General features: G+C 46.9%; 1 protein-coding gene across 2 annotated transcripts in view; it reads right to left on the bottom strand.

Moving 5' to 3' along the window:
- The window catches only part of SLC20A1 (solute carrier family 20 member 1), a 51,304-nt gene extending 31,962 nt beyond the window's left edge, over positions 1 to 19,342 (bottom strand). Inside the window, exon 1 of one of the 2 annotated variants that reach the window (XM_082256185.1) lies at positions 19,181 to 19,342. The gene's annotated coding sequence lies outside the window, so the exon portion shown is untranslated. Of the gene's footprint in view, positions 1 to 4,339; positions 4,430 to 19,180 lie in introns of those variants that run through there. The other variant, XM_082256186.1, reaches the window with a different exon arrangement.
- Between the last annotated feature and the right edge of the window lie 217 nt (positions 19,343 to 19,559).

Raw genomic sequence — 19,559 nt, 5'->3', positions numbered from 1 at the left:
GGTACCGCATGGTATAGGGTCGGAACGGTTCGGTACGGTACGGTATAGGTTTGCTTTTCCACTGCATGGAACCGAACGGTACGGCTCTGAAAAAACAGTACCTACTCGATTGTGGTTCCAACAGGTACCAAACTGGTACCATATACCACAATCCTTTGCATGCAGTCACTACTAGCCACTGATTGGTCAGAGAATCACACCCACCCCGTTGTTATCCCACCCACTTAACTTTAGTACTACTTTAGTGGAAAAGCAAACCTATACCGTACCGAACCGTTCCGACACTATACCATGCGGTACCGCAGTGGAAAAGCAAACCGGGCCAAGCAGAGCCGAACCGGTACTTGCAGTGGAAAAGTGCCATTAGTCTCCAAAAACAAGTACAGTCATTGGCCTCTGTCAACCCCTGGGGGAACCCTTGAAATAAGTTTTCAGGTCTCGGGGAATCCCTGACAAAATAAAAATTCTTCATTAGGGGTCAGTGGCAAAAATGCCCTTACATTTTTGACCAGTGGTAAGAATGCAACCCTTACAGACAGCTAAAAAGGATGGCTGGTTCCTCTTATTGGCTCTCCCAAGTTGTGTGCTGAGGTTGACACCTATAAGAGCAAGCCCCATGAGTTTGGCAATACCCCCTGCTACCTCCTCACAGGATTTGACTGACAGCAGAAGGACCTAATGGCTCCCGCTGCTCTGTCTCCTATGATACTGGAAGAGGGAGAAGCGTGGCCCCATTCTCCCCAATGGAATTTTTAATTTAGTTTATATAAACAGGATGAGTGTTAACACTCCAATGTCCAATATGGTTGAGAACAGAAGCAGGCCATAGATTATGCAAAATTTCTTTCCTGCAACCTCAGGTTCCAATCTCCAGGAGTACACAGCGATTGCCAGTGGCTATAGCTGCTAACACTAATCACATGCTGGTTGTACACCAAGTTGATTGTTGAGCGACTTGGCTACAGTCAGCCTGCCCATAGATTGTTCATATTACGGCCGGTCCCTGATGAACTGGCTGAGATTTGATGCATCTATGGCTGGCTTACAGCTACTCGACTCATCAAGTTCAATTCTTTCCAACACTATCCAAGTCTCGCAGAGATGTGATCATTGCAGTCTTCGCAATGGCAGGTACAGCTCTTCTCCCTATTGTTCAGATTTCTGTTCATTATGGAGCTAAAGTTTGGCATTAACAGCTCTCCAGGTACCAACGTACATCATCTATGAAAGCCCAGTATGACTACATGGGTCCTGCTAAATTAGAGGTGTTAGTTTAATTTTTTTATCAGTAGTTTAAGGCACACTGGAATAGAAATCTTCCTTAACCACCTGTTTTCCAGCTCCTAGGCCAGATAGTACATCAGGCTGCATTGCACTGTTCCCCCATCTGAACTTCCTTTTCCCTGGGTGCTTCCTTGCTTATACATATGGAGAGGCAGAACCATCAGAGTCATACGTTTTACCAAATCATGGTGGATTTTTTTTTTTCTTTAATCTGTTAATCCCATCTAGACTTCTTTTCAACACAAATGAATTCCAACAGTTGCCAAGCAATTAAGAACATTTCAATTAAACTTTCTGAATACAAGCTCATTCAGATCCCTCCTCATCACCCCCACCATTTCACATTAAGCTGGACCTGTGTGTACTTGCCTGGAGGAAAATTAACTACAGGTCTGATTTAGCAAACAGAACCATGAAGACAACAGGACTCCTAGTACAAATTCTATAGCCGTTATGGAAACTATTTCAAATAAGATTATGTAGGTTATGCAAGTCACAAACATTACAAATATATGCAGTGTGTGCCCAGCAGTTTTAAATAAATGATTGCCCGAGTGGAAGCTAGTAGACCATCCTCACATACATACTAATATCCATCCATCGGGATTTTGCCTGTTGGGCGTTTTGAGACTTCAGAGATGAGCATTTTACGAGCTGAAATACGCTCCGGTGTGAACAGGGCCTTGAGCTGTGTTTCTCACACACACACACACACACACACAAACACCCCCCCCCCCTCCCCATTTAAAAAACAAACCTGTCATACTTACCTGCTCTGTGACATGGTTTTGCACAGGGCAGCCACAATCTTCTTCTGGGTCCCCCACTGGTGATTCAGACTTCAGCAAGTGGAAAGCGGCTTATTTGCAGCACAGGTTTTTCACCTAAATTCATAATGCAGAACCACTGCCTCCAGCTTTAGTGTGGGCCAAGCTGCCCCAAACTCCGCCCCCCCCCCCCCCCCAAGTGTGAATGTCCAAATTGGGCCCAATTAGTCATTTTCCCCTCCCCAGTGTTATGCGACTTCCCACCCGACGGACATCCGCCTAATCCCGCTGAGCAGGCGGATGATAGGTCTGTCTCTGCTTACTTTGCAGAGACAGACCTGTCACAGCCCTGCTCTCCTCTATGGAAGAACGGATGAAAACAGATCCTCCAGATGGATGAAAAATAGGATTTCCATCCGCCTGGATTTCACAGACAGGACCTGACTGGAGTAGCATCGGGTGTCCACAGACATATCACTGCTCCATAGGGGTGCGTGGAACATCCGATCAGTCAGACCTGATCGCAAAGCCTGTGCGAAAGGGGCCTTACAAGGTCTCGGGTGTGAATGGAGAGCAGTGGTGTTAAATCTGCTGTTTTCACTCTTATACCGGTCACTGGAAGTAACATGGCACCTCATTGCAAAGAACTCTGAGGAAAAAAATAATTGTTGCTCTACATAAACATGGCCTAGGCTATAGATTGCCAAGACCCTGAAACTGAGATGCAGCACGGTGGCCAAGACCATACAGCGGTTTAACAGGACAGGTTCCACTCAGAACATGCCTTGCCATGGTCGACCAAAGAAGTTGAGTGCATGTGCTCAGCGTCATATCCAGAGGTTGTCTTTGGGAAATAGACATACGAGTGTTGCCAGCATTGTTGCAGGAGGTTGAAGGGGAGGGGGGGGGGGGGGGTCAGCCTGTCAGTTCTCACACCATACACCGCATCAGATTGGTCTGCATGGCTGTCGTCCCAAATGGAAGCCTCCTCTAAAGATAATGCACAAGAAAGCCCACAAACAGGTTTGCTAAAGACAAGCCGAAGAAGGACATGGATTATTGGAACCATGTCCTGTGGTCTGAGGAGTCAATTCTTCAGTGTTGTCACATGAAAAGAGATTATATATTATATATATATATATAAAAAAAATACAAAAATATGTGAGGGGTGTACTCACTTTTGAGAGATACTGTATAGAGTGTACACAGTGCTGTGTAATCTGAAGGTTGAATAAGCTATATACTGTACACAGTGCTGCGTTCTGTGTAGCTGGTGGCTAACAGACCAATAACCTGACCGTGGCAGCATTCACCAAAAGCAGATGACACTGACCAACAAAAAATGGTGGCTGCGGATAGCGGATATTCCCCAGGTGCAGGTTATGGGTGAGCCCCTGGATAGGCAACGTTCCCTTGCCTGTCCTACACCATGTCAGTCCACACATCTACCACCACCTTACATGATCAACTACTACATCATAGAGCTGCACGATTCTGGATAAAACAAGAAGCACAATATTCTTCTTCTCAGCGTAACATCTTTCACATTATACAAAAAAAAAAAAAAAAAAATTGGGCTTACTTTGTTTTTTTTTTTTTGTTCTTTAATTTATTAAAGTGTATTCCTCACCCCCAAATAAGACTGATTATTCGTTAAAAAAAATTCTCACTTCAAATGCATTCAGCTGTACTACACCACCCAACATATATTAGTAGCACACTCTTCTGGTAGGTGAAGGTATTACACCCCAGTCACCTCAGCTCAGTGTGCTGTCAGCAAACATTCCCAAACCACACAGAAAACAAATGTCACACTACAGGGTCAGTCATTCATGGCACCCCAAACACAGCAGATGTGCGTCACACATGACAAAAACAAACACATGGGGAGAAGAAAAAAAACCCACACACCAAATGATGAACACCCAAAAGGTACAGGACATAACTGGTAGGTTTGTTGTGCAGACGAGCCACTGAATGGCAGCCCTATGGGTGTAGCATGTGTTCATTCAATGCTGGCTGTGACCCTCCATGCAGGCGCTATGGGCACCGCACACCCTCCATGCAGGCGCTATGGGCACCGCATCACACTTTCTCCCTGCAGGTTACCCCCCCCCCCCACACCTTGCAGTAGGTATTCGTGGTATTGCACCCCCTCCATGCGGCTGCCCTGTGTACTCTGCCCATCCCTCTCTATGAGGAGTCGGTGTGTGATGTCCCCCGGAATTCTGCGGTAGATGTGACCTTGCAGAGGTCGGTGTGGAGGGGAGGCTGAGTGTACTCCTCACCGTGTAGCGGTCCCCCGGCTCTTCTTGTCACCTCTCCCAACTTCCCGCTCGATGTAGCACAAAGGCGCTAAACGGAGGGCAGTAGGAGGGGAGGGGACCCGTGTGAGCGCCAAAACCTTCCTGTTCAAACAGGCCAGTGATAAGACTGCAGGGAGGACTCCCGCCATCCCGCCATACACTATATACGCCGCACACAGAACACCGGGATGTGCCCTCCTGTGCTGTGTACAGGGCAAGAATATGGAGCTCTGCACACAGAAAGTTCCAGAATCAGAGTCCAGTCATACATTGCACTGTACACACTACACCGCTATTTACAGGTCACCGCTCCTCCGCGGGACACAATGACAGGGTCACCAGTCCCCCTCAGGACACAATGACCCCCCCCCCCCCCCATTTACACAATGACAGGGTCCCCAGTCCCCCTCGGGACACAATGACCCCCCCCCCCATTTACACAATGACAGGGTCCCCAGTCCCCCTCGGGACACAATGACCCCCCCCCCCCCCCATTTACACAATGACAGGGTCACCAGTCCCCCTCAGGACACACTGACCGACCCCCTTATTTACACAATGACAGAGTCACCAGTCCCCCTCAGGACACAATGACCCCCCCCCCCCCCATTTACACAATGACAGGGTCCCCAGTCCCCCTCGGGACACAATGACCCCCCCCCCCCCATTTACACAATGACAGGGTCACCAGTCCCCCTCAGGACACAATGACCCCCCCCCCATTTAAACAATGACAGGGTCCCCAGTCCCCCTCGGGACACAATGACCCCCCCCCCCCCATTTACACAATGACAGGGTCACCAGTCCCCCATTTACACAATGACAGGGTCACCAGTCCCCCTCAGGACACAATGACCCCCCCCCCCCCCCCATTTACACAATGACAGGGTCCCCAGTCCCCCTCGGGACACAATGACCCCCCCCCCCCCCCATTTACACAATGACAGGGTCACCAGTCCCCCTCAGGACACAATGACCCCCCCCCCCCATTTAAACAATGACAGGGTCCCCAGTCCCCCTCAGGACACAATGACCCCCCCCCCCATTTACACAATGACAGGGTCACCAGTCCCCCATTTACACAATGACAGGGTCACCAGTCCCCCTCAGGACACAATGACCCCCCCCCCCCCCATTTACACAATGACAGGGTCACCAGTCCCCCTCAGGACACAATTGCCCCCATTTAGACGACGGGGGGGGGGGGGTCACCAATCCTCCTCAGGAACCAGTAGGCCCAGCATGCCATGTCTACACTGGGCCGGCACAAGCAGCAGACATTAGCTGGAGCCAGGAAAGCTGGCTATACACTGGTAGATTTTGAAACAAACGTTCCTGTGGAATTTCTGTGTCTATTCCAAAGACATTCATCCAGTCATCAAAAGCGGTCCAAAATTCCATTTGTCTTTATCATTCAAATTTTGAAATAAAACTTCCTGATTAAAAACATGAACTGCTAGAAATGTGTTCCGGAAAAATCCTCCCATTCTGCTCCTTCCAGTTCCATCGTGGTCAGACAGAACATCAATTTGACCCCATGTTCATGGATTAGAAAACGTAACGAACATGCTTAAAATGCTAAATTTGCAATTAAAAGTCAACTGGTGTATGGCCAGCCCATATACGAGATTCATTTTCCTTCATTCAATAACACAAATATTACCCCATCAAATACAAGGTGGCTGGGGGGGTGACTGGGTGACGGTGTATCCTCCTTCTGTACCTTTGTATTCTGACAGCAAGGACACCTCCAGGTCATCAGAATACACTGATCAGCTCCCCCGGCTATAGCCTGCAGCACTGATCAAGCAAAACGTTTCCATCAGACTGGATTGTACAAACGTCAATCGAGACTTATGTACAACCAGTCTGCCCAAAGATGGTTCAAAATCCCTAGTTATGTACTATACATAAAACGGAGAATAGATGGTTGCCCCATTCATTGCCCATTGTGTCATCTTTGCCTGGACCATCAGTGACATGAAGGTCTGGGCTGTGACATTTTGTTCTTAAATGACAAGTTCACCTTTAGTAAAGAAAGCGCAGCCATGCGGGTCTCTGCCTGCCCGGCCACGTCACCCATTCAGTGTTCTGAGTGAATAAACTACAACTACTGACCGCCCTTGCGGCTGTCTGCTTGTAGTGCTCTATGAGCTACCAGGGAAGCTGTTGATCGCTCTAGTAGTTCATGGAGTCTTCCTGTCAGAGTAACTGCCTGACTGTATCTGAGGTATGAGCGGACAGCTACACAGACAGTCTGCAGGACAATGGCATCACCCCGGTGATCTGCCGATTGTGGGTGCAAAGCTTTAAAGGGTCCCAACAACGTGCAGATTTGTTACCCACATTTTTTATGTGTTTGCATAGGTATACTTGTCCTTTAGTGATCAGAAGTGATCACCCTGTAGAACAACCCATTCAAAAAAAATAAATAAAGTTTGGTTTATATATACATTAAGTCTCCATTCACACTAGCGTGACTTGTCAGCCTGACAAGTCGCGGTCCATGCAGTGTTACAGGACCCGTTCTAATAGGAGCGACACAAGTCGCTCCGACTTAGAGAAAGGGTCCTGTACTACTTCGGGACGACATCAGAGCGACTTGCATAGACCTTCATTATATGAAGTCCATGCAAGTCCATGCAAGTCGCGCCGAAGTCGCAGTGTATGCGACTTGTGAAGTCGCCCACGAAGTCGCGCCGCTTCAGTGTGAATGTTTTCTAAAAAGGTAAACGCCAGGGAAACCGTCAATGCAGCTACAGCATGTTCCTGAAAGCTCACAAACTTGTCATCTAGTAATGCAACACTGATGGTGTGATATTTAAAGTATTGATTGACCGATATCTTTTTTTTTTTTTACCGCCAATACCGATAGGGACAGGAGACCTGGGCGAGCCGCGGAAGGGGACGTCCCCTCCCGATCCTTGGAGCGGCTTCTCAGCCGCATCCGTTGTCATTACAAGACAGCTGACCATTGGCTATGGACACCGGTATCAGGGTGATGCCTCTAGCTGCCAGTCATCACTCTGGTACCTGCACTTTCCCAAAATATCAGCAATAATCGGTAAATCAAAAGGCCGATTCTGATATATCAGGGAAAGTGCATATCGGCCCCCGATACATCTGTGTTGCCAATAATCGGCCGATCACTAATTTAAAGACAGGTTTACTTTTGAAAAAAATTGTAGGCGTTTCCCCATCATCCTGGCCCAAAGACAGCACAGGGACTAGTGACAACGGGTAGCCAGGGATACTTTCCATAAAACAGTACTAGGTCTGTTTATGCTGTCAGAGTCTCATGAATACATTTTGCAGCGACAGGCTCTAGCAAACCTGTAAGAAGATCATGTTACACATGCAGCCAACGTCCATGTACAATCATTTCACACTTGTGTGTTGTGTAAAAATAGTCTGCTTTCCCGCAATGTACAAAGATGCACTTCCCTTTAGCAAATGCGTGTTGGTGCCATTATTTCCTAATGGTGCCCCTATGCATCCTGCTAAGGAGCACCAAAAAGGAGGTTAGCAAAGTACCATGAATTTAGTGCGCAAACAATCGCCAAGCACTTAACAGTACATTAAAGCCAATACTTCTGCTAGATAGTGCAAGCTCACTCTGTACCCCGCACCCACCATAGATACAAGAGCTATGGATCTCAGAGTGCTGGGCATGCTAATTTCCACCCCTTGCTCGTTCATAGAATATGAAATAAATCAAAATGCATGGCATTCAGTGAACGGCCAAGGGGGGCGAAAGTGCAACAACTTTTTACTGCAGCCTATGGGACCCACAGCACTCATACCCAGAAGGTCAGAGGAGCTGTACTAACAGGCAGCAAGAAGAGTGGCAATTTTAATACAAGACTAGGCAATCCAGCAATGGGTTACAAATGAGGACAGAACATTTGTTTACACAGCAAACCTTACAAAAATCTGTGCCTGGAGTTGGCCTTTTAACGTGCCAAGAAGTTGCATAACGCCCGGGAAGAAGCACATGCCTCCTGGCACCTCACAGCTTTTATCACTTTATTTCTGTCAGCCCATCGGTGTGCCCTTTAATTACAGACTTGCTTAATAAACTGCTGTGTTTTATAAGGGGGAACACTTGAAATTTAGAGGGCAATAAACTTAAACAGTCATATTTTTGAAGAGATAAAATAATTTTTTTTTTTATTATTCAATGGCAATTACAGAGTACCATTTTACACATAGGAAGTAGATTACATAACCATTTTTTTATGGCTGGGATTGTTAAGGCTGTAAAGTGCGTTAAACTTGAGTGATATTTCTGTCTACAGTTCAAACACACCCCACCAATGCATGACACAAAGATTCATATCGCAAGAGCATCAGCAACAGGATTGTTAAAGGGTTAATTCCCCTTTAAAGTGGTTCTAAAGCCATATGGGTTTTTCATCCTAATACATTCTATGCATTAAAGTGAAAAAACCTATGCTGCAGATGCACCCCCCCCCCCCCCCCGTTCTCTTACCTGAGCCCAATAAGATTCCAGCGATGTGCATGAGTACAGCAGCACCTGCTTCAGTCTTGCTCCTCATTGGGCAGACTGATTTGACTCCAGCTGCTGTCAAATCCTGTGACATAGGAGCGGGGCCCCAAGTCCAGCTGGCTGTGTCAATGGAAGCAGCAGCAGGGCTTGGGAGCGAGTACATGTGGGTGCTCCAATAGAAAGTGGGGGACCCCAGAAGAAAATTGGGGCTGCTCTGTGCATTGCACAGAGCAGGCAAGTATAACATGTTTGTCATTTTAGGAAAAAAAAATAAATAAATAAATCATGGTGGTTTAATATCACTTTAAGGCTGCATTCACATGTCAGCGTATGATCGCGGGCAGAACCGCCGCGGTTCCGCCCGCGATGCGGAGATTTATTGCAAATCCCGCGACGCCTAGTGTTGCCCGTTGATTTGCAATAGCCCCCCAAACGCCGAGCGATGTTGCCGCGATTTTACGCCCGCCGAATCGCAGCAACATCGCGCAAACAAAATCGCGGGACGCAATACGCTCCAAAAAAGTACAAGAGCTTCTTTGGAGCGTATTACGTCCCGCGATTTTGTTTGCGCGATGTTGCCGCGATTCGGCGGCGTAAATCGCGGCAACATCGCTCGGCGTTTGGGGGGCTATTGCAAATCAACGGGCAACGCTAGGCGTCCCGCGATTTGCAATAAATCTCCGAATTGCGGGCGGAACCGCGGCGGTTCTGCCCGCGATTATACGCTGACATGTGAATGCAGCCTAAGTGCCCATTCACATACGAGCGACGCTACTTCGCACTGCGACCTCCGAGGTCGCGGTGCGAGAAGCGCGCCGCGACCTCGAAGCGGCCGCCACGGACTTCATAACATTGAAGTCTATGGCGGTCGCCCCAAAGAAGCTCCGGACCCTTTTTCTAAGTCGGAGCGACTTGTGTCGCTCCTATTAGAACGGGTCCGCAGCTTCCCTATGGGAGGCGACCTACTGCGACCTGTGAGGCGACCAGTGTGAACCGGGACTTACTACTTCTGGACCAAGCCCATTTCTGACACTTGTTTACAAGTTAAAAATCTTTTTTTGCTAGAAAAATTACTTAAAACCCCTAAACATTTTAGCAGAGACCCTAGAGACTAAAATGGAGATCGTTACAATATTTTTTATCACACCCTATTTGCGCAGCATTTTTTAAACAGTAAAGTTAGGCCAATTTTTTTCTATAAATGTGAAAGATAATGTGATGCTGAGTAAATAGATAACCAACATGTCATGTTCAAAATTCTGCACGCTCGTGGAATGGCGGCAAACATTGGTACTTAAGAATCTCCATAGGTGACATTTTAAAAAGGTCTACAGGTTACCAGCTTAGAGTTAGAGGTCTAGGGCTCACATTATTTCTATTGATCTAAGCGATACCCCACATGTGTGGTTTGAACACCGTTTACATATGGGGGCGGGACTTCTGTATGCGTTCACTTCTGCGCGCAAGCCAACGGGTACAGGGCGCTTTGATTCTTCCCTTGTAATAGAAATAAGCATGACAGGACCTCTTTAATGTGAGCTCTGGGGTCAAAAAGGAGGAGAGGACATTTGATGTCGCTCTGGTCCTCCAAGGCCATCGTGCCCTCACTCGACTTCCTGCCTATGAGGAGCGCGGACTGGATCGGTTTCCCCGCTACCAGTGGGTCCGGTAAGCGGCGCAGAGGGGGGGGGTCACCTCTCCCGCCGCACCGTTAAGGGTGATCCCGTGGAAAATCAGCCGCTGGGACCACCCTTATGTGAAAGAGGACCACCGGTAGTTTAAAAAAATACCAGGTTATGCCAGCTATCTGCTGCCATAACCCCTGTATTTAATGTCAAAGTACCGACGTAAAACTGCAGCGGGCAGTCCGGAACTAGTTAAGAAATAAACAGAATAAAGTGAACACACTACACCAGTGGTGACGAACCATGGAAGCCAGACGTTTGAGAACTACATTTCCCATTAATCACAATTATACTGCAGAGTACATGATCATACGAAATGCATTTCCAAACCATAACAGGTACCAAGATTTGCAATCACTGCCCTACACCCTCCCTATCCCCCTGGTGCCCGATGCACTTCCCTTCACAGGTGATAACCATCAGTGACCATGCAGCCTGTATACTGGTCTGGGGATTCTCTTTCTCCCCTTTGTTCTTGAAGGGATTCTAGAACAGACCAAAAGGATTCTGGTTTGTTGCAGCGGTCACCCGCCAGCACTGACCAACTAAAATTACTTGAATCTGTCCCGGAAGTCCTACAGGAAAAAAAAAAAAAAAAAAGGGGAAGAACAGCAGGACCTTCAGATCGCTACAACAGCTGCTGCATGGGCACTAACCACTCATCACCCATGAGGGTAAGTGCAAAGTGCATCGAGGAGTAGAAGGGTTGGGGCTTGGCCATGGATAGATCCTGCATGCAAATGCAGGAGTAGCAACAAACCAATCCCTTGCTACTTTGGCCAGCGAAACCCTGAAAGCAGGAGTGCCTTTCTGCTTACAGCGGTCCCGGTGATAACCAGTTGCCCAGAGTGACAGGACTGCTAGGGGACATAGACTAGCCAAAGACGGCTTGAATTTTACCAAATTCACGCTGAATTAGCTGAGATTTAAGCAGTGGTTTGCCCTGGCGGCATCACCCCGACACCACAAACGGCAATTTAAAAGTTGACTGAGCCACGTGGGAAAAAAAATGATCGGCCAAGGGGTGACTGTTCTATAGGACAGTCACGGTTTACATTTTCAGGCAGACATGGGTGCAGCAGCTGCCAGAATGCAATAGCCGACAGAGGAGATTCCACTACCCACACAGTTTTGGATCCAATTAGCTGTCTACGCCTTGCATAAAACTTTATTCAGATGTCCATGCTCAAACCCGATGGGCCCTTGCATTACAAAGCTGTTGGAAAGTCTAAAAAGGAGATTGTAGTGCGTTTGCCCATATAAAATAGGAGATTTGCTACAATGTGTGACGACGTTGCAATAACACAACCATGCTAGTTATTTTAGTTACGATTTGGAGTTCTCCATTCTCTACCTCAAAAAATATAGGGGAAAAAAATGGTCTAAGTAAGCTTTTGCTTTAAGTTTCATAACATCCCACCCCATGAAAGCAGGCCCAATGGGACAAGGTTTGCTTCAGTCCTCATATCTGCTCCCGTGTAGGAGGATCCTAGGCAGACCATTGTGGAACTACAAGTCCCCGATGTGGCATGCCGGCACTTACAAATCAAAAGTTTCTGCACATCTGCCCAGACCTGTAACTTTGTGGTCCTTGAACTACAATGCTTTGCACCTCCTTGCCCAACAAGGTGCCACACACCAAGGCAACACTTCCACACTGCCAACCTGGGAAGCCACAGCTTGTTTGTGGCAATTGTCTGCAGCTTGAATGACTAAATACACAGCAACCATGGCACAGAAGGATGGCAACTTATTGTATTCGCACACAATGCAGCCATTGCCTTAGCATGCAAGCAGGGGGTATGGCTGACATACAATGCATGCTGCCGGGTGGGCAAGTCTATGCTTACTCACTGAAAGTGACGACATTTCCTCGATCAAACCCTCCTCCCTGCTTCATTACACAAAGAAGAAACCGGCTCTTTCTGGTTGCCCCATTACTCAGAATCCCCCCCCTCTCTTCCTCCACCCTTTCTGCTGAGCTGCTGGCTGATAGTGAATGCTTCTCCCAAGGCCAAGGTCACATGACTGCCAGACAGGGGGGGGGGGGGGGGGGGGAGATAGAGTAAGGGAAATGACATTTCTAATTAATCACATCTCCTGTGTGCACAGCATGGAGTGGCCAGGTAAGAGTGTCCTTCAGACAAGGGAGAAAGTTACTACAATGAACACTGGATGATGTTTGCTCTGATCTTCCCTGATCAGTTTACGATCCCATGACTGAGTATCAGGTAATTCTATGCCTTAAGCCCCGTACACACATACCGATCGTCGGCCGAACGATCAGCCGTCTTTTGTCCAGGGCTATCGTGTCTGTTGAAAACTGCACACGAATTTTGTCGGCCAACAACAGCCGACTGCAGAAGTGATGTCATGTGATGGTTAACTTTCCTTGTCTTTTCTTTTCTGAGCATGCCCAGTCTTCCAAATCTGCTGTCTGTCGGCTGAAATCTGTACTGACTGGCGAACAATCGGCCGTTCTGATGTTGGCCAACAAAAGTTTTAATGCCTGCACGACAGATTCTGTTCAGCCGAAAATGCACTGTCGGAAGCATCATACTAACAAGCCTATAATCGGCCATCAGCCGAAGATTTACGTCCGACAATCAGTACGTGTGTACGGGGCTTAAGAGCGTCAGCACACCACAACAAACCACCCTGGTATACCGCTATACGCATGTACACTATGGCATCTGTGAAGGATAGAAAGCTAAGGTCTATGGTTACCTTCATCTACACCACATTACGTCAACGTAACTTACGCAATTTGGTAAAATGTACATTGTGTACTTAGAAGACCAAGTTGGGTAAAGGTTACTGTAGTTTGAAGATTAAATGATGAACTAGAAGAACCAGAATTAACTCTTGGTATCTAGACACATGGTATCAATTCTTTAAATCTCAGGAGCAAACGACGGCTACGAAAAATTCATTGATTAGATAAGGGCTGGGAAATCCCCAATTTTCAGGTAGCCAATGCCCTTTAAAAAAAGTTGGTGCCCAATTTTGGGGTTCAGGTCAAAAGACCTGGCAAAAAAAAAAACAAAAAAAAAAAAAAAAAAAACACACCACCACACAAAACCTGCAGGCTCCCGAATGCCGTAATTATTCTACGCCTGCTTAAGATCATCACTGATGATGCGGCCAACAAGATCTTTACTGCAACTATACATGTTTCACTTGCCAGCCAGCCAGATCATAAACACATGGGACAACTACCACCAAAATACTGAAGGATCCCAATTCAAGCTTCATTTTAACCCTTGATGGATGCTACAGGACTGAGATTCCCACCTACGTCATATCTGGGGTACTCCATTGATAACAATCTACCCACTCACAAGCCTGGTCTGTGATTCTCAGCCATGAATGCTAATCTCTATACACAGCTACCAATTCAGGTGAACGACTAAGCGCGCCTACAGCAAATTTGCAGTGAAACCAGTTAGCTCACACTCATTTCCGTTTCATCAGCTACTTGACACACGATGGTTAAAGTATAACTGGGAAATCATACTGCAAACAACAAAAGGGATGACAGTTTATTGCAGTTAGATAAGCGAACGATCAGTCAAGCATGGACAGTTTTCAAAATGGTCATTGATCAATTCCATTTATATTCCTACAATAAAAGTCATTTGTACCATCCTGGGCACAGGAAAGATAAGGATGTTCTCAAGGTCCTGGGCACCAATTACTCAATTTTTACCCCATGTACTGCCAAAAGTACGTTATGAAATGTAGGCAACAACACGTACATGGACTACAAAACAAATATATACCCTCGCTGCCAACTACGCTATAAATATAAACCCTCCAACACACCATTTACTGACAGCTGACAATTCCCCACCGATCGTATACATGCACAACATACTCAGTCATGGGTGTAAACCATGCTATTGTTGCGAGACAAAACTGCGTGTGAGAAAAAGGCAAGTATTTTATTTATTCTGCAGTAAAAGAACGAAGACTTCACTACATAGCAACCGATAGTCCACATAAACAGTCCTCAACCCACAAGCACAGCCGGGACATTCAGAACTATGATTCAGAGACACGTTAGTTTGTGACTCAGTTTGTCTTCCTAAAGCAATTTAGACTTGTGAACGGAAAACTTTCTGCCCCGTAATTTCCCGCTGATGATGCAATGAAGGTGCAGTGTCCTTTCCTACAGATGTTTCTGAAGAAATGGAGCGAAGAAAGCAGCCTTTCATGACCAGGGCTCCTCCATGAGGCTGGTAGGGGTTCCGAAAGTACACACAGCAATTTCTGACTCTGACAATCAACACCAATGATCTTTTTAGCCTAAAGTGGGGTACACACTAGTAGAAAATCTGCCGAAAATTCCCGCCCGATGTGAAAACGTCCGATTTTCACCTAGTGTGTACACAACTTTCAGCAGCCGATGCCGACATTTTCAACGAAAAAAAAACGGAGGGACAAACATCAAAATTTTTTTCATCCGTCCCCAGACGACCGATTTTCATTTAATGTGTATGCAATACGTCCGTGAAAAATCGTATACGAAAGACCGCGCATGATCTGAAGTTGCTGACAACCCGGAAGTCTAGGAACAAATGTGCCAAAAAAAAAAAAAAAAAAAAAAAGAAAAATCGTACAAGAAATTTCGTGAACATTTATGCACTGTCGACTAAAAACAGTAATGAACGCTGAGAAGACAGAGAAAAATCGGAGGATATTTCGTCCGATTTTCGTCAAGTGTGTACGGCCCTTAAGTATATGGAGACCCCCCCAAACAATCACTAATTTAACGGTACCTTTCTACCGAAAGACCATGCGCGAAAGGAGGCTTTTCCCCTAGTGATCAACTTCGACTGTGTAGAGTGGCCAATAATTAAGAGTCAAAGGCGATCTCTCTCCCACCAATGTGAGGGACCATGAATGTAAGGGAGCATTTTTCCACTGACCACCATTGTATGGGAACACTAGAAATTTTTATTTTCTTCCTGGGGAAGCCCTTTTTGGACCTGCTTAGAGAATCTGTCCACAGATCCCTGCTGATCAGGCGGACGGACATGGACACAGCACACCCCCCACAATGGGCAGTCAGATGTAAAATGACCGCCTGTACATTTAACCCAGACTGCCATCTGATCTGCTAGACCATGGGTGCTCAAACTGTGGCCCCCCAACTGTTGGCAGAACAAATCCCATCAGGCATTGAAAGCTGCTGACAGAAACATGACTCCAAAAAGGTAGAGGCATGATGGAAGTTGTAGTTCCACAACAGCTGGATGGCAACAGGTAGAGTCCGATTTTAGTGCATAGGATTGAATGTCAGCGGGAATAACGTGCCACTCCATAGGAGGATAATGGAAGGTCAGATTGGATCCACCTGAAAAACTGACAAGCGAGCCCAATTGGCACACCTGTGTGAAAGGGGCCTTTCTTGATTAATTCAATTACTGAAAATATTATTTGTTGCAGAGCAGTCCTGGGTATCGACTACTAGGCCATATTCAACTTGCTGTTCATTCTAACGTACCCTTTGCTGTAGGCTATCCCCCCCAAGACCTAAAAGTTGTTTCAAGGGTTCCCCTACATTAAGTAGCCCACAATCTGTACATCGAAGAATATAGGACCCTGCTAGAAAGATCTATTCCAGGCTGGAACAGAAGCAGGCCTGCAATTAATCCCTGCTCAGGAGGCCAGCACGTGTTCATGCACAGGCCACAGTGACACAGCTGGCAATGTATGCATCAAGAAAGGAAGGATCGGACACCAGGACAGCTTCTGGAAAGTACATTGCCACCAACCATGAGAGGCTGAAACTTTGACAGACAGGTATACACTACCAGCCTTGTAGATCACAAGCTTCTCTCTCCCCCCCCCCCCCCCCCATCTACTTAGTAACAGCATCTCAAACTGACCTAGACTCCAAGAACACGTGGATAAAACGCTGCAGGAAAAGAATCTTCGAGGAGGAAGTTCTAGAATTCTTAGGACGGCAGTTTAACCGAAACCAGAATTAAATAAATGGAAAAAATAAGTTGGGTCAAAAACTCAATAGAGCACAGGGTTAGAATACGATCCGATCTGTACTAAAGCACATTCTATGGCTTCCTTTCCACAAGCTGAAAGCAGTTTATAAATAAGATCTTAGCAGTAAGAATATGGATATTCGACCCCCAGATAAATCTATCCGCCCCCCCCCCCCTAGAAAAACCCTATAGATCAGAGAATGGATTCATTCATAGACTGAACATGGGGGGGGGGGGGGGGTCCATCTATAGGTTTGTTCTTGGGGGGGGGGATTTATCTATAGCAGTGGTTCTCAACTCCTGTTCTCAGGACCCACTAACACAGGGATCCTCAAACTACGGCCCTCCAGCTATTGTGGAACTACACATCCCTTGGGGCATTGTAAAACTCTGACATTCACAAACATGACTAGGCATGATGGGAATTGTAGTTCCTGAACAGCTGGAAGGCCGTAGTTTGAAGACCCCTGCACTAACAGGTCATTACCATTACCTTGGGGAGATGCAGACTAGAATACGGCAATCACTGAGCAGCAAATGATATCACCTGTGATGTATCCTGCCCCCCCCCCCCCCCCCCCAAGAACAAATCTATAGATGAATCCCCCCCATGATAAGTCTGTGAATGAATCCATTCCCCATGATAAATGTCCCCACCAGGACATCTAGGAATGCATCCATTCTCCATGATGAATGTCCCCACCAGGACATCTAGGAATGCATCCATTCTCCATGATGAATGTCCCCACCAGGACATCTAGGAATGCATCCATTCCCCATGATGAATGTCCCCACCAGGACATCTAGGAATGAATCCATTCCCCATGATAAATGTCCCCACCAGGACATCTAGGAATGAATCCATTCCCCATGATGAATGTCCCCACCAGGACATCTAGGAATGAATCCATTCCCCATGATGAATGTCCCCACCAGGACATCTAGGAATGAATCCATTCCCCATGATGAATGTCCCCACCAGGACATCTAGGAATGAATCCATTCCCCATGATGAATGTCCCCACCAGGACATCTAGGAATTAATCCATTCCCCATGATGAATGTCCCCACCAGGACATCTAGGAATGAATCCATTCTCCATGATGAATGTCCCCACCAGGACATCTAGGAATGCATCCATTCTCCATGATGAATGTCCCCACCAGGACATCTAGGAATGAATCCATTCCCCATGATGAATGTCCCCACCAGGACATCTAGGAATGCATCCATTCTCCATGATGAATGTCCCCACCAGGACATCTAGGAATGCATCCATTCTCCATGATGAATGTCCCCACCAGGACATCTAGGAATGCATCCATTCTCCATGATGAATGTCCCCACCAGGACATCTAGGAATGAATCCATTCCCCATGATGAATGTCCCCACCAGGACATCTAGGAATGAATCCATTCTCTATGATTAATGTCCCCACCAGGACATCTAGGAATGAATCCATTCCCCATGATGAATGTCCCCACCAGGACATCTAGGAATGAATCCATTCTCTATGATTAATGTCCCCACCAGGACATCTAGGAATGAATCCATTCTCCATAATGAATGTCCCCACCAGGACGTCTAGGAATGAATCCATTCTCTATGATTAATGTCCCCACCAGGACATCTAGGAATGAATCCATTCTCCATAATGAATGTCCCCACCAGGACATCTAGGAATGAATCCATTCCCCATGATGAATGTCCCCACCAGGACATCTAGGAATGAATCCATTCTCTATGATTAATGTCCCCACCAGGACATCTAGGAATGAATCCATTCCCCATGATGAATGTCCCCACCAGGACATCTAGGAATGAATCCATTCTCTATGATTAATGTCCCCACCAGGACATCTAGGAATGAATCCATTCTCCATAATGAATGTCCCCACCAGGACATCTAGGAATGAATCCATTCTCCATAATGAATGTCCCCACCAGGACGTCTAGGAATGAATCCATTCTCTATGATGAATGTCCTCACCAGGACATCTAGGAATGAATCCATTCTCCATGATGAGTGTCCCCACCAGGACCACAGATAAGGAGACAGAGGTATGACCTACAATCACACACCCTGATTCTAGACTGGACAGTGATGAAAACACTTGTACAGCCTGTGTACATCACAAGACTGAGCTCACTTCACAATGCTAGAATACAATCAGAGATCTGATTTCAGCCATGTGACTCTATTAGAAATCTGATTTATTGCCCAAATAAATAACTAACTTCTTTTTTAAAAGCAGAGATCCTCCCCCTGGTGTGTTCTCCTTCTGGATTGATCCTAGGAGATGAAATATCAGAATGGAATGTGATTGCACCAATCAGAGCAAGGGAGTGATCCAAGCTCTGTATGATGGTGAATGTAGCATTAGAATATGGGTTCTGTTATTGTCCTGCTGGATGTCCCCTATACCGGTCACATTGTATAGGGAATCTGGATATACAATCATTGATCAAGGACAGCCTGTGACTGTTAGGGCTGCACAGGGACCTTCAGATGGAACATGATGCTGGGTGTTGTAGTTCCTGAGCAGCTGATTAGTCACATGGTATGATTGAGATATATCTATAAATAAATAGAATGCAGACAAGGACCTAGGGCGGACTCACCACTGTCTAGTTCTAGGTAAGGATTCTCTTCGTTCGATCAGTCGTGGAGATGCCGGTCTCACAACGTCCTCAGCGCCATATTCCTAGCCACAGCCTCGTGTGTGTATTATAAGAGAGCGCAGGGGGCGGGGTCAGCAGGTCCGCCACGCCCAGCCTGAAGCGGCCATTCATTCATTCTCACGCCCTCCCTGTAACCACCCCGCCCTCCACCTGCCCTGCAGGTATCCCCCGGGGGGGTTGTTAGTGAAATAGACGGCTCTACTCGGTGGGGACCGGAGGGAGTCGAGGAAGGGAACCCTGGAAACCGGGGAACGGGGGAGGGGCGGAGCGCTCGGTAAATGACAGCGCCATTCCGCGTGCATAGATAAGGAATGTGATT

This window comes from Pelophylax lessonae (genome assembly GCF_965119305.1).
Source record: "Pelophylax lessonae genome assembly, chromosome: 4".
Lineage (NCBI taxonomy): Eukaryota > Metazoa > Chordata > Amphibia > Anura > Ranidae > Pelophylax > Pelophylax lessonae.
Note: the sequence above shows the minus strand (reverse complement) of the source record. Positions and strands in the feature narration are given on the sequence as shown.